This window comes from Marmota marmota, unplaced genomic scaffold (genome assembly GCF_001458135.2).
Source record: "Marmota marmota marmota unplaced genomic scaffold, marMar, whole genome shotgun sequence".
Lineage (NCBI taxonomy): Eukaryota > Metazoa > Chordata > Mammalia > Rodentia > Sciuridae > Marmota > Marmota marmota.
In genome coordinates this window covers 26,093,614-26,105,424 of record NW_025999853.1, presented here as the reverse complement: position 1 = coordinate 26,105,424, position 11,811 = coordinate 26,093,614, and the positions used below count along the sequence as shown (strand labels likewise).

Sequence of the window (11,811 nt, the reverse complement as noted above, 5' to 3'; positions counted from 1 at the left end):
TTTGGTGTTGATTTATTTTTCTTTTTCTAGGGCTTTGAGATGTAACCTTAGGTCATTTATTTTTTGACTTTTTATTCTTTTAATAAAAAAGAATAGATGGTAGTAGGGTGAAGGTTTTCTGGTAGATGACAATTGGTGCCATTTTAATCCACTTCAAAAAGGACTCACTTTCCCAGATGAAAAGTGTGGATAGCTGACTTCCTCTAGTTGTTAGCTTACTCTATCTCAATTTTTAAGGTGAAGTCAAACTCTTCTTGGAGTGACCTTGGACAGTCATTGAACAAGATGGCACTACAAAGTGCTGGACATTTCCTCCAAATGTGGGGCTCCTCTAGTGGACACGCATTGCTTTAGAATCCCCTGTTGACCTTGGCAGAGACTGCCAGGTTGGTCACTGACAGTAATCTCTGCAGAATTCTGCTTCCTATTCCTTTTACAATCTTTTCCCCCAGTAACCTTTTAGGACACATAACTCTATCTCAGTGTCCATTTCATGGAGAACTCAATCTGCAACAGATGGGCAAAGGGAGATGTATTAAGAGGCTCATTTAGGCAAGTGATGCTGATGCTTTTGACTATATTAGTGATAGTGAGCTCTTGGGAAATACATTGCAGATGTACTCTAAAGGGGGACTCAACAGTAATTGTTAAGTGGTCAAATGTGAAATGATAGACTGGATTCAAAGGTTGACTTCACATTTTGCCTTGAACAATTGAAAGAAAAGGCAAAAAATGGAAAAAAGAGAAGAATGTGAGGAGCTGAGGTGGGGAATTGAGTTCAATTGTAGCATGTCCATTTTACTATGTTAAATTGGTATTACTAGTTTAAATTTTGGGCTAATGTTCATTGACAAACTTTTGGAAGTTACCAGCCTATTGTAGTACTTAAGCCAGAGATGTGGAAAACTTGCCTAGGAAACAGGAGTAGGCATAGGAAAGAAATATTGTACTTCCTGGCACCACAAAGTTTAGAGGAGAAGCCAGTTAAGAAGTCTTCAAAAGCTAGGTGTGGTGGTGCACACCTGTAATCCCAGTGGCTCAGGAGGCTAAGACAGGAGAATGACAAGTTCAAAGCCAGCCTCAGCAATCTATCGAGGCCCTAAGCAACTCAGCAAGATCTTGTCTCTAAATAAAATATTTCTAAAAAATGGCTGGGGATGTGGCTCAATGGTAAAGTGCCCCTGGGTTCAATCCTTGGTACCAAAAAGAAAAAAAAAGTCTAAGAAGACATAAACACTGGGCTGGTGAAAGAGGCAGGAGAGCTTGTCCTAGAGGCTAATTGAAAAAAGGTTTTCCCAAAGGAAGGAAAGATCACCTGATTCAAATGTTGAAAGGGACTGAACAGTGAAGACAGGAGTTACTGCTGGATTTGGGAACATGGAAGACTTGGTGACTTTGATAAGAATGGCTCTAGTAAAGTGGTGAAGATAGAAGATCATATGAGTTCAAGAGCAAATGCTAGACAGGCAAGTGAGCAAATGTAAACATGCAGCTCCACTCCTTAGACAAACCACGAACAGCTGGATGCAGGTGTGTGGCCAAAGTCATGAGTTATTTAGGTGATTCCTGTCATTTTAATAAACACATATATCCATTACAATGCTCAGACATTTTTAATGTGCCCTACAAAATAGCCAAGTTACTTTAGGAGGGCAAGGACTACTTTAAGAGGGCAGCACTACTGTTGTTTTAGTTGGGAATTTGAGAACAGAGTATATTGTCTACAGTCACACAGGCAGTCTAGTGTGAAAGTGGTAATTGAACTCAGGTCATAAGAATTAATAGTCTTTTCCAGAATCAATCATCCTAACTCTAAACTCATGCAGGATGTTTCTATGTCAGAGCTCAATACTGATGTGAATAAGGAGTACAAGGATAACTTGATGATAAAAGAGGGTGAGAGAACTGTAGGAACAATTCCTTGTGCATGTGAGACAGGATACAAAGACAGTGCCTAAATGGAGGGTTTGGTTAGTACAGAGTGGTGGGCAGAGCCCATCCACCATGATAGACAAGAAGATTAAATGTGTGAGTGCAGCTGCAGGTAAGTTTTTAGCTTTGGTGCTGAGAGCGTGAGGAAGTTCTATTCTGATTATTCTTATTCTCCAGTAAAACGTGCAGAGAAAGGAGAAGGTGTGAAATGTTTTCTTTCTGTTTATGGGAGAATAAAATGACTAGGAAAATATGAAAGGATTGCCTTGGAGTGGCAACAGCCTACATGATATTTCTGGTCATAAAAGCAAAGTGAGTAAATCAGCACATTTCTCATAAATGTTTTCCTATAGCCAGTGCAGCTGCATATATGTATCAATAAAGTAGGTGAAGAATTATAGTTACAGTGTTGGCAAATAATCAATGGAAATGAAAGTACTGGAAGGAGTCCACTGAATTTGAAGGCACACTAGCATGAAGTCTGGTAAAGCGTGGATGACTCTACTTGAAAGTCAAAAGTGACTTCTAGGGTCACTAGAAACTGTTTAATTTATGAGAAATGTGGCTATTCAATCTCAATGGACAGACCTTCTACTCGAGTTGATTATTGTAGGCTTTAAATTTGGTTGTCATGGAAATGCTTCCCTGTGTATTCAAAATATAAAGCAATTCTGCTCCATGAATATTTTGGTACTCAGTTTTGCTGGCAGTGAAACTGGCAAAGCTATCATTTGTCTGCTTTGGAGTTTAAGATTTGAAAAGTAATTACAATTATAATGGTTATATGCAATGTTGCTACGTATTTACTGTATGCAAGCACTGTACTAAGGACTTAAAATTATTAATTTATTAACTCTGATCAACAGGACTAATTGTGTTATTACTATGCCAGTTTTGCCATCGAGGAAACCAAGAACAAGTAAGCCACAGGAAAGCTCATGGTCAGTTCTGTGTTAGCCAGGGAAAGATAGCAAAGTTACCCATGAACTTCTTAACTCACATAGTAGGAAAGTCCAGGTGTTGTCCAGCACAGGCTCTTCAAAGAGGTTATAAACCCCTTATCTTTGCTTCCCTCTTTATTGGCCTTGTTCTCTGCTCCAATACTCCTAAACCTTTCCCAGGATAGCTTCTGGTAGCTTAAGGCTTAGCTCTTTTAACTTGTTAGTTCTGGTGGAAAAATACCCATCCTAATAGACCCTCACTGGGTCTTAGGATGACCTGGGATAAATGGTAACCCTGAACTGATTATTGGAACTAGTGGGATAAAATTGCCTGATCTGGGTCAAGGAAGGATTGGTATTAGTTCACCTGAACTTTATGGACTAAGCATTGAGGAGAGATTGTTTCTCAGAGAAAAATTTAGAGGCTCTTACTAGTGACCAGTGACCAGGCTCTTTAGATCTTTCCTTTGCAACACTTAAAAATCACAATTATATACTTAAATGATTTTTTTCTGGTTAAAATTTGTGATATGATTAAATTTTGTCACACAATTTTGTTTAATGAAAAAATGAATTTAATTTGTGTTTAAAGTTTAATATCAATATAATATCTGAGAAACACTGTACTGAGCAAATTGTTAATATCTCCTATGTAGTTGTCATACAAACTTGTTTCAAAATTATTTTACATGTATTTTCACATGCACAAATGCAGATTTAGTATGATGAGTTCTCATTTACATACCACCCAGCTTCAAAAATGATCAAATCATGACCATTTATTTTTGCTATGTCATGATCAAATTTGCACTTTATAGAAGTAGTACTTTTCTATTGATAACTAACACTGATACAAATGATTCAAAATATAATGAAATTGGTGTGAGAAAACATTTTAGGTAGCAATGGTTCTAATCCAGATGAGAGCTTGAATTTAAATAAGTGAGAGATTAGGGGGAGATATATAGAGATAGATAAATAGATATAGATAAATTTTATATACCTATATAAGATTCAGGATCTAAAGAACCTGGTCACTGGTTAAATGAGCTATGCTGTAAAACATACTGACAACAGAGTGCTTGAGGTTATTTAGTCTTTTTTCCTTCTGTTTAAATACAACCAATATGCTATTAAACTATCTTATTATAGCATTATGGAATTTTCCTTTGCAACACTTAAAAATCACAATTATATACTTAAATGATTTTTCTGGTTAAAATTTGTGATATGATTAAAATTTGTCACACAATTTTGTTTAATGAAAAAAATGACTTTAATTTGTGTTTGATTTTTTTGGTCTTTAAGAGAGTAAGCTAAACACATAGGGAGGTACTTGACAGAAATAGAGGCTAAATAAATATGTTTCTGGAAATAAGTAGTTCCTCAGTATCCTCAGGTGTTTGTCCCAGGACCATGCAACACCAAAACCTGTTGCTGCTCAAGTCTCTTATGTAAAATATTTAGTATTTGCATGCAACCTATGCATATCCTTCAGTATATTTTAAAGAGCCTCTAGATTACTTGTAATACCTCATAAAATGTAATTGCTATGAAATTAGTTGTTGTATTATTTAGGAAATGACAAGGAAAAGAGTTTATTTATGTTCAGTACAGACACAGTTTTTTCCCTAAATATTTTCTAATGGTGATTGTTTGAATCTGCCCATTTGGAACCTGTGGATAGAGAGGGCCAACTGCACATTACTGATAAAATATTTAAAAAATCACTAGTTAATTGAACTTAAAAAATTCATCTTCTTCTAGAAATTGAGTATGTTTTAAATAAGACTTCAACAGAATAAGACTGTGAAAGTACAATTTAAAGAGGGAAAAACCAAACTATAAAAAAGAGAATTAAGCAAGTAGATAATTAATGCCTTGATTGGTTTAGGTATGCTCCTTCTGAAAGTTAGGGTTTGGGCTGATTCTATTATCATTTGATGTGAGTAATAAAAAAAATGTTATATACCAGTCTTTAGTGACTCAGGAGCCTGACTTACAACAGTGCTTGGTTTAACATTTAGCTATCACACATACACACACACAAACATGACTTCAATTTCAAATTTTTATTGGTATCCATATTGTCATTTTAAATACAACAAACCATGAAAAGTGACTCTCCTCCTTCCCTAGCCTTAGTACTGACAACAATATCAGAGAGGAAGAGATATCCTGTACTTTGGTAGTCAAAATACAAAATCTACATGAATTAAGCTCTTTCACAATGATATTATCAGAGCTGATACTTGAAAAAACACACTGAGATAAATAAAATGCAACCATATCTTTTTGCCTTGGACATTTCGTGACTCCTAATGTAAGAAAAGCTCTCCCTACCCACCCTCACCACTAATGTTAACAAAGTGTATCTTCCAGTAACGTGTTTGGTCTTCTCACTGCCACAAAGGAGTGCAATTCTGTTTATATAAAAATCTGATTAGTATTCTTTAGAGAATTTTTACTTCATTGGTCCTACTCTGACAGCAGACGGAGCCCTAAAATGAGACTATGCTTATTTTTCAAAAGCATTACCTATTCTGGAAGTATTTTCTTTTTAACGAAGTCAGCCATCAGAGTTGGGAAGAATCTCTTACTTGTCTAAGGACTAACATGCATGGATAATTGATCTCCTGATGTGAAATATATAATCTACTTTGGAAATCATGTTTTACTCCTAGGCTGTGGGCAAAGATTTATTTTAAAATTTAAAATATCATCTGGGATTGTCTCCATTTTAATTTAATTGTGTTAGGATTTTATGGGCTTTTGGCATCTAACAAAAAGGGAACTTGGGATCCTTCGGATTAGCAGTCCCATTCAATGAAGAATTCCTTTCCAATTTCAAGAAATTAGCAAAATTTGAAGATTTCCTGTATCCTTAAGACATTTAAAAAGTCAACATGGCCTTGTAGAATTATGATTTCTCACTTACATTCATAAGCTTTATTAAAAATAGCCAGACTATGACAGTCTTTCCTTTTCATTAAACACATTAACCTAATTAGGAAATTGGAGCTCTAAGAGAGATGAAGTATTTATTTTTTAATTTATTCATTATATAATTCAATAAATATTTACTATGAATAATAAATTTTATCCTGTGTTAAAATGTTAAAACTTGAAATATGAATAAGATGCATCCATGCTTTTTATCATACATTTACCATAATTAAGTCTAAAATATGACCAAGTGTCATAGCAACAGGGATTTGAGTTTGTGCTTAAAATAGAATTCCCCCAAAGTAGAAGCCAACTTTTACCAAGCACTGTGCTTATGAAATTTCTACAATAGTTTGATAGAAATGGTAAGCTCAATGAGCATATTGGACTCAAAAAGCACCTGTGACAGTTCCATATTCAGCTTCTGAACAGATGTCTTATTTCATTGCTGTATCTTAAAAATACTTTCAGAACCTAAAACAAAGACTGACACAATAAATATTTGTTCAGTGAATGAATGAAGCAGTAAATTATCAGTGCATTATCAATACATCAGCCATAAATACTGACTGGGAAATTTTCATTAGTTTGCCCTTGTGTTTTGGATACATATTCTCTCTTGCCCAAAATTAAAAATACAAGTTGATAAAAAAAAAACACAATTAAATTAATAAATGTAGCTTCCTACTTTGTTTTAAAATTGAGAACATAGTGTGAGGAATAAAACACCATCTATGACATTAATCAATTGAATTTTAATTGTGTTGTGTCTTTTCCATATTTTATATATAAACACTTTTTTATTTTATAGTTATGTAGAGATCCCGCAAAATATTTATAAATAACTGTGGCTGTCAAATATAGTTCTCCTTGAATGAATGAGAAAACTAACATGTCTAGACTTAGATTTGAAGGCTACTGCAGACGCTAAAGGGCAAAGAGTGACATTTGTTGTGAGTGCATGAATGGACTGGCATAGCCTTTAGAAATGTGAATGAGGATAAAAAAAAAAAAACCTTTGTGAACCGTATTATTGTTTACATGGTCTACTGCTGTTTCCTGAAAAACACTGGAAAATTCCTCTTCAGTTTTTAGTTTTCAGAAGTTAGTATAGAAAGAGATCAGTAGAAAATGTTTTTCCTTATTGTTCTAGTATGATTAGAAATATTCAAGTTGCAAATGAAGATTGAAAGCATTTAAAAACATAAGTCAAAATCAGAAATACAAAAAAAAAAATACAGTACCCTGAGTATTTTGAGCACTAAATATGAGTCCGTCACAATTGTAGGCAGTTGGATTCATCAGTATAGACAACAAAGAACCAGACGAAAACTGCTATTCTGTTTATTTGAGGATAGAGAGAAGAGAGGAAAGAATTGGGATCCGGAATTGTACCACTTAGAGACTGATTGGCTTTTTTTTTTTTTTGGAAATTTTAATTACTTTTTATTGAAAACTGCACAGAACGCTAAATGTCCACCTTTTACAATAAACAAGTACAATAACAGTAACTCACATTAAAACAAAATATACTTCTGATAGCCATTTTTCCTTTTGGGACAGGTTAAAGTTTTTCTTTTGTCACAAAAACAGGAATGTACCTATACAAAGGCTCAAAATAAGCCATCTTTTTAAACAAAAAGGCAATGATTCACAAAAGATTATGAATAGAACATGTAACTAGTTGATACAAATCTAATAGGATTTGTTAAAATCAGTCACATCTAATAACACATCTGAAGTGTTCTTGTGAAGAAAAGAATTTATCAATGTCTAAAAAAGTGGGTTTGTTCCTAGACAATCTGACAAGTTACCATAAAAAGTGTTTCCTGAGACATAAGGAAATGCAACATTATTCTTGAACCCTTAGCAGTTCAAGACTTTCCACTCAATAAAATAGCTGAGGATCTTAAAATGAGAAAACATATTTGAGTACAAACAGCTTGTGAAACTTAATACTTTTTTTTTTCTTTTTTGCATCATCAGAGGGTACAACTAAACTTACAACCAACTTGCCTGCTCGATATGCAGTTCAGCTGTGAGGGAGACACTTCTGCACAGGAGCCTGTACTGTCTTCAATCCTATAAGTGCAGGTGTCTAACACAGGCAAAAGTTTTTTCCCCATTTTGTAGCAATTTTGTCTTCCTATTAGCAAAAAGAGGTAACAAGCCCCTGTAGACCAAAGGGACGAGAGTCATAAGATGGGGATTTCCTCTTAATATTTTTTTATTTTGATGTTTGTTTGGAACTCTTGATGCAACCTTCTAGAGCAAGGTGCTCAGGACCTGCTCTGCCCAAGGAACTGATAAAGGAAAAAGCTCTATTTATTCTTTGTGATTTGATACACAGGTGGAAAACTTAAGACACAATAACAGAAGCTGGTCGTTAATAAATCCCGTTCTATTCTTTCAGCGCTTCCCAAAGCAGACGACATCTTCAGTTTTCTAGCTCTTGTAGCTTTTAACACTGCAACATCAACGATGCATATGTCCAGGGTCAGTTAAAAAGACTGTCAAATTCTTTCTCTTTTAGTTCATCCATTTTCACTGTTTCTTGGTCCCAAGTTTATCTGAATGATTACCTTTCAACATTTTCTGCTATTGCTCGTTGGGGTGCTCTTGATTGTCCCCATGTTTTGTAGGCTGGTTGGGAGAGGGAGCTTGGGAAGGGTGTGCCACCGGTGGGGAGGTTGTGAGTCTCTGGGATGCCTCCAGGGATGATCCCTTCCGTGGCTGCAGGAAGTCCTCCCGGAGCCATGCCTACTATGCCCGGTGGACATCTGTATGTGGCACCATTGAGCTCAGGATGAATTGCTTGCTGGTCTATTTTTGACCAAGGAGCTGATGTGACAAAGAATTCCTTGTTGACACAGTTTCTTTAGCTTTCTGGGATGCGACCTGTGTGTGATTGCTCGGCGGATCTCAGTGGCAGCTGCCTCTCTCATCTCAAGTGATGCTTGTTCACTATACCAGGCCCTGTGGGGGGTGCAGATGAGATTTGGTGCATCTTTCAAAGGACCCTGAGCAAAGCTAAAGGGCTCCGATTCATGCACATAGAGGGCTGCCCCTCCTATCCTGCCCTCCTTGAGGGCCTTCATCAAGGCCTTCTCGTCCACCAGGCCACCATGGGCTGCATTAATAAGGTATGCCCCTTGCCTCATCTGCTTTATAGTAAAGTCATTGATGAGGTGGTGGTTATGTTCGTTGAGATTGCAGTGCAAGGAGACACAGTCGCTCTGATATAGCAAGTCCTGCAGGGTGTAGACCCTCTGCACACCCAGGGACCGCTCCATCCCATCCTGCAAGTAGGGGTCATAAAATATGACGCTGAATCCAAAGGCCTTGGCTTGAACAGCAACCGCCTGCCCCGTGCCACCGAAGCCACGGATTCGTGCTGCTCCTGAGGCCACCTCACAGATCTGTTCCACACTCTGTACCCGCGTGCCTTCCCGCAGGTCCTGGTACAGCCACGTGTTGCGGTGGTACAGGTTGAGGATGTAGCAGATGGTGGAATCGGCCATATCTTCCCCGGCAGCCTTGATGTCCACGTTGTCATAGCCACTGTGGATCCTCACAATCACCTGCAGGGCCTTGAACTTCTCCAGGTCTTCCCTGGTGAAGGTGATAATGTGGTTCATCATGGCCCACGGCCTCATTTAACACCTTTTTGTGGATCTCCTGAGTGGACTGTGCATCGCAGAAGGCCACAGTGGTCAGGTCCTTCAAGATGGGCATTTCCACGGTGCAGTCTCTGCCGTCCAGCAGTGCCCCCAAGGGGCAGGGGTGCAGGGGGCCCGGATACCACTATAAATCTGCCTGCAAATTCTACAGTTCACGCGACGGGCTGTCGGTCTTCTTAAGGGGATACAGCTTCATTGGCTCAAAACCATTTAAGGTGGTGAAACCCGTTTGCTTGCAATTGGTCAGGATCGCTCAGTCAATCAACGAACCTCCGCAAAAGTCCACTAGAGGCGCCAGGGACACCAAGACTACAGGTCTGGGGCATCGGAGGGCACGATCACTGGAGCAGGGATGGCCCCAGCAGGGTCGTGCCGGGTGCTTGGCTCTGGTGAGGCTCAGTCGTGGGTCCTGATTGGCTTTTGACATTGGCAGACATTGTGCCTTTACTTACCTAAGTATCTAAGATGTGCCTTTACTTATTTAAGTATCTAAGATGACTTAAATTTGGAATTTTTAGTTCAGGTAACTATAAGCTAATAGAAAAGTTGTAAGAATAGTACAGCAAGTCCTCAAAAAATGTTTATTCATAAAACACTTTCATTGACTGTAGAGTAATTTTTTTTTTCTGGTGCTGGGTATTGAACCCAGGGCTTTGTGAATGTGAGGCACGCACTCTACCAGCTGAGCTATATCCCCAGCCCCATTTATGGCTTTTATAGCAAAAGGACCCAATCCAGGCTTACATGTTGCATGTTGCTGTCACATCTCTTCAGTTGCCTTCCATCAAGAACTGTTCCTCAATCCTTCCCTGACCTTTGCAACCTGTAGGTATTTATTAGCTTGTAGAATTGAGGTTTTCTGATGTTTCCCTTATTAGATTCAGGCCATCATTGTCCCTGCAGTGATTCTGGGCCCTTCCTCTGTATTCCATCAGGTGGGACATGAGGTTGTTTCATCCTGTGACTGATGACATTCGCTTGGACCACTTGAGTGAGATGATATCCTCTAGATTCCTCCACTGTAAAGTGTTTCCTTTTTATATAATTGGTATGTATTTTGGGGAGATACTTCATTCAGCATTCGCCCACTAGTTTTAACTAGTTTTGTTAATGTTACTTGGATTATTATGACTGATAAATGATAATTTGCAAAATTCCATTTCTGTTTTCTACACATATTAGTTGTTATTTTACTGTTTGGAAAATCTTACTCTCTTTCTTTGCTCCTTTTCTCTCTTTCTTTGCTCCTTTTCTCTCTTTCTTTGCTTCTTTTCTCTCTTTCTCTTCCAGTGTAGACTTAGGGTTTCTATTTTATGCAGTTGGCTATGTTCTCTTACTATTATTAAGAATTTTGATACTAAGTTACCCTAGATTTGGCCAGTGGGGTCCCCCTTCAGGCTGGCTTTGGTATCTATCTGACACAGGACAATCATTCTTTGTGTATTCCCTTAACTTCTGCCTAGTAAATTCTAGAATTTCTAAAACTAGCTCTGTAGTCCAGGGAGCCCTGGAAAGTCTTGGTGTTGTGCTAATTTCTATCAGAGTGACACTGTCCTCAGACCCTCTCAGTGCATAGGGCTAGTGGATCTGATCTCTCTCTTAATATATCTATTATACCCTCTAGGTTTTCTCCTTTCATATTCATGGCTTATTTTTCTTTCAGTGAGAAAGCTGACCTCTGTTTTTAATTTATATTTTTGTTTATTGGGATGGGCTGCTGTCTCACTAAAGGGCTACTTTGCCTTGCCCTCTGCCAGGTGTTTCTTCTTCCTGATAGGGATCATTTAATGGCTTTTGGGACTATAGTATTGAGAAACAAAGAAGGAAGAAAAGGGGCAATTAATTTTAAATGAGGACAACAGAGGCTATGTAGATTTAAAAAAAAATAGTGTAAGTGCATATTTGATAATTTTTCAGGGTAATACTATGACACTGAACTAATAATGTCATATATTATTAATAAAGTTAAAATCCAGAATACATTTATAGTTTTCATATATGTACCTTCAATTACTCTGTTCTTTAAAACCTAACATTCTTTCCTAATGGCAATAGTAATGTCTTTGGATTCCATATATACAGTTTATACTGCTTTTCAGTGTTCAAAGAGGAAAGGAATGAATACGTGGATTTCTTGATCTCATTTGGGTAACTACTAACGAATATGCTGTCCAATTTTTTGAAAAAAAAAAGAGTGAGCACTTTTAATTTAAAAAACATGAGTAGATTAAAAATAAACTTGTTATGGAGAAAAGAATCTACCATCTCTCAATAGTTTGTGATCTTTGACAGAAGTTAAAGACAGAAATGTT

At 37.4% G+C, this 11,811-nt stretch overlaps 1 pseudogene; it reads right to left on the bottom strand.

Annotated features, from left to right (window-relative positions):
- Positions 1-8,377: 8,377 nt before the first annotated feature.
- Positions 8,378-9,569, bottom strand: LOC107139801 (annotated as a pseudogene).
- Positions 9,570-11,811: the final 2,242 nt, after the last annotated feature.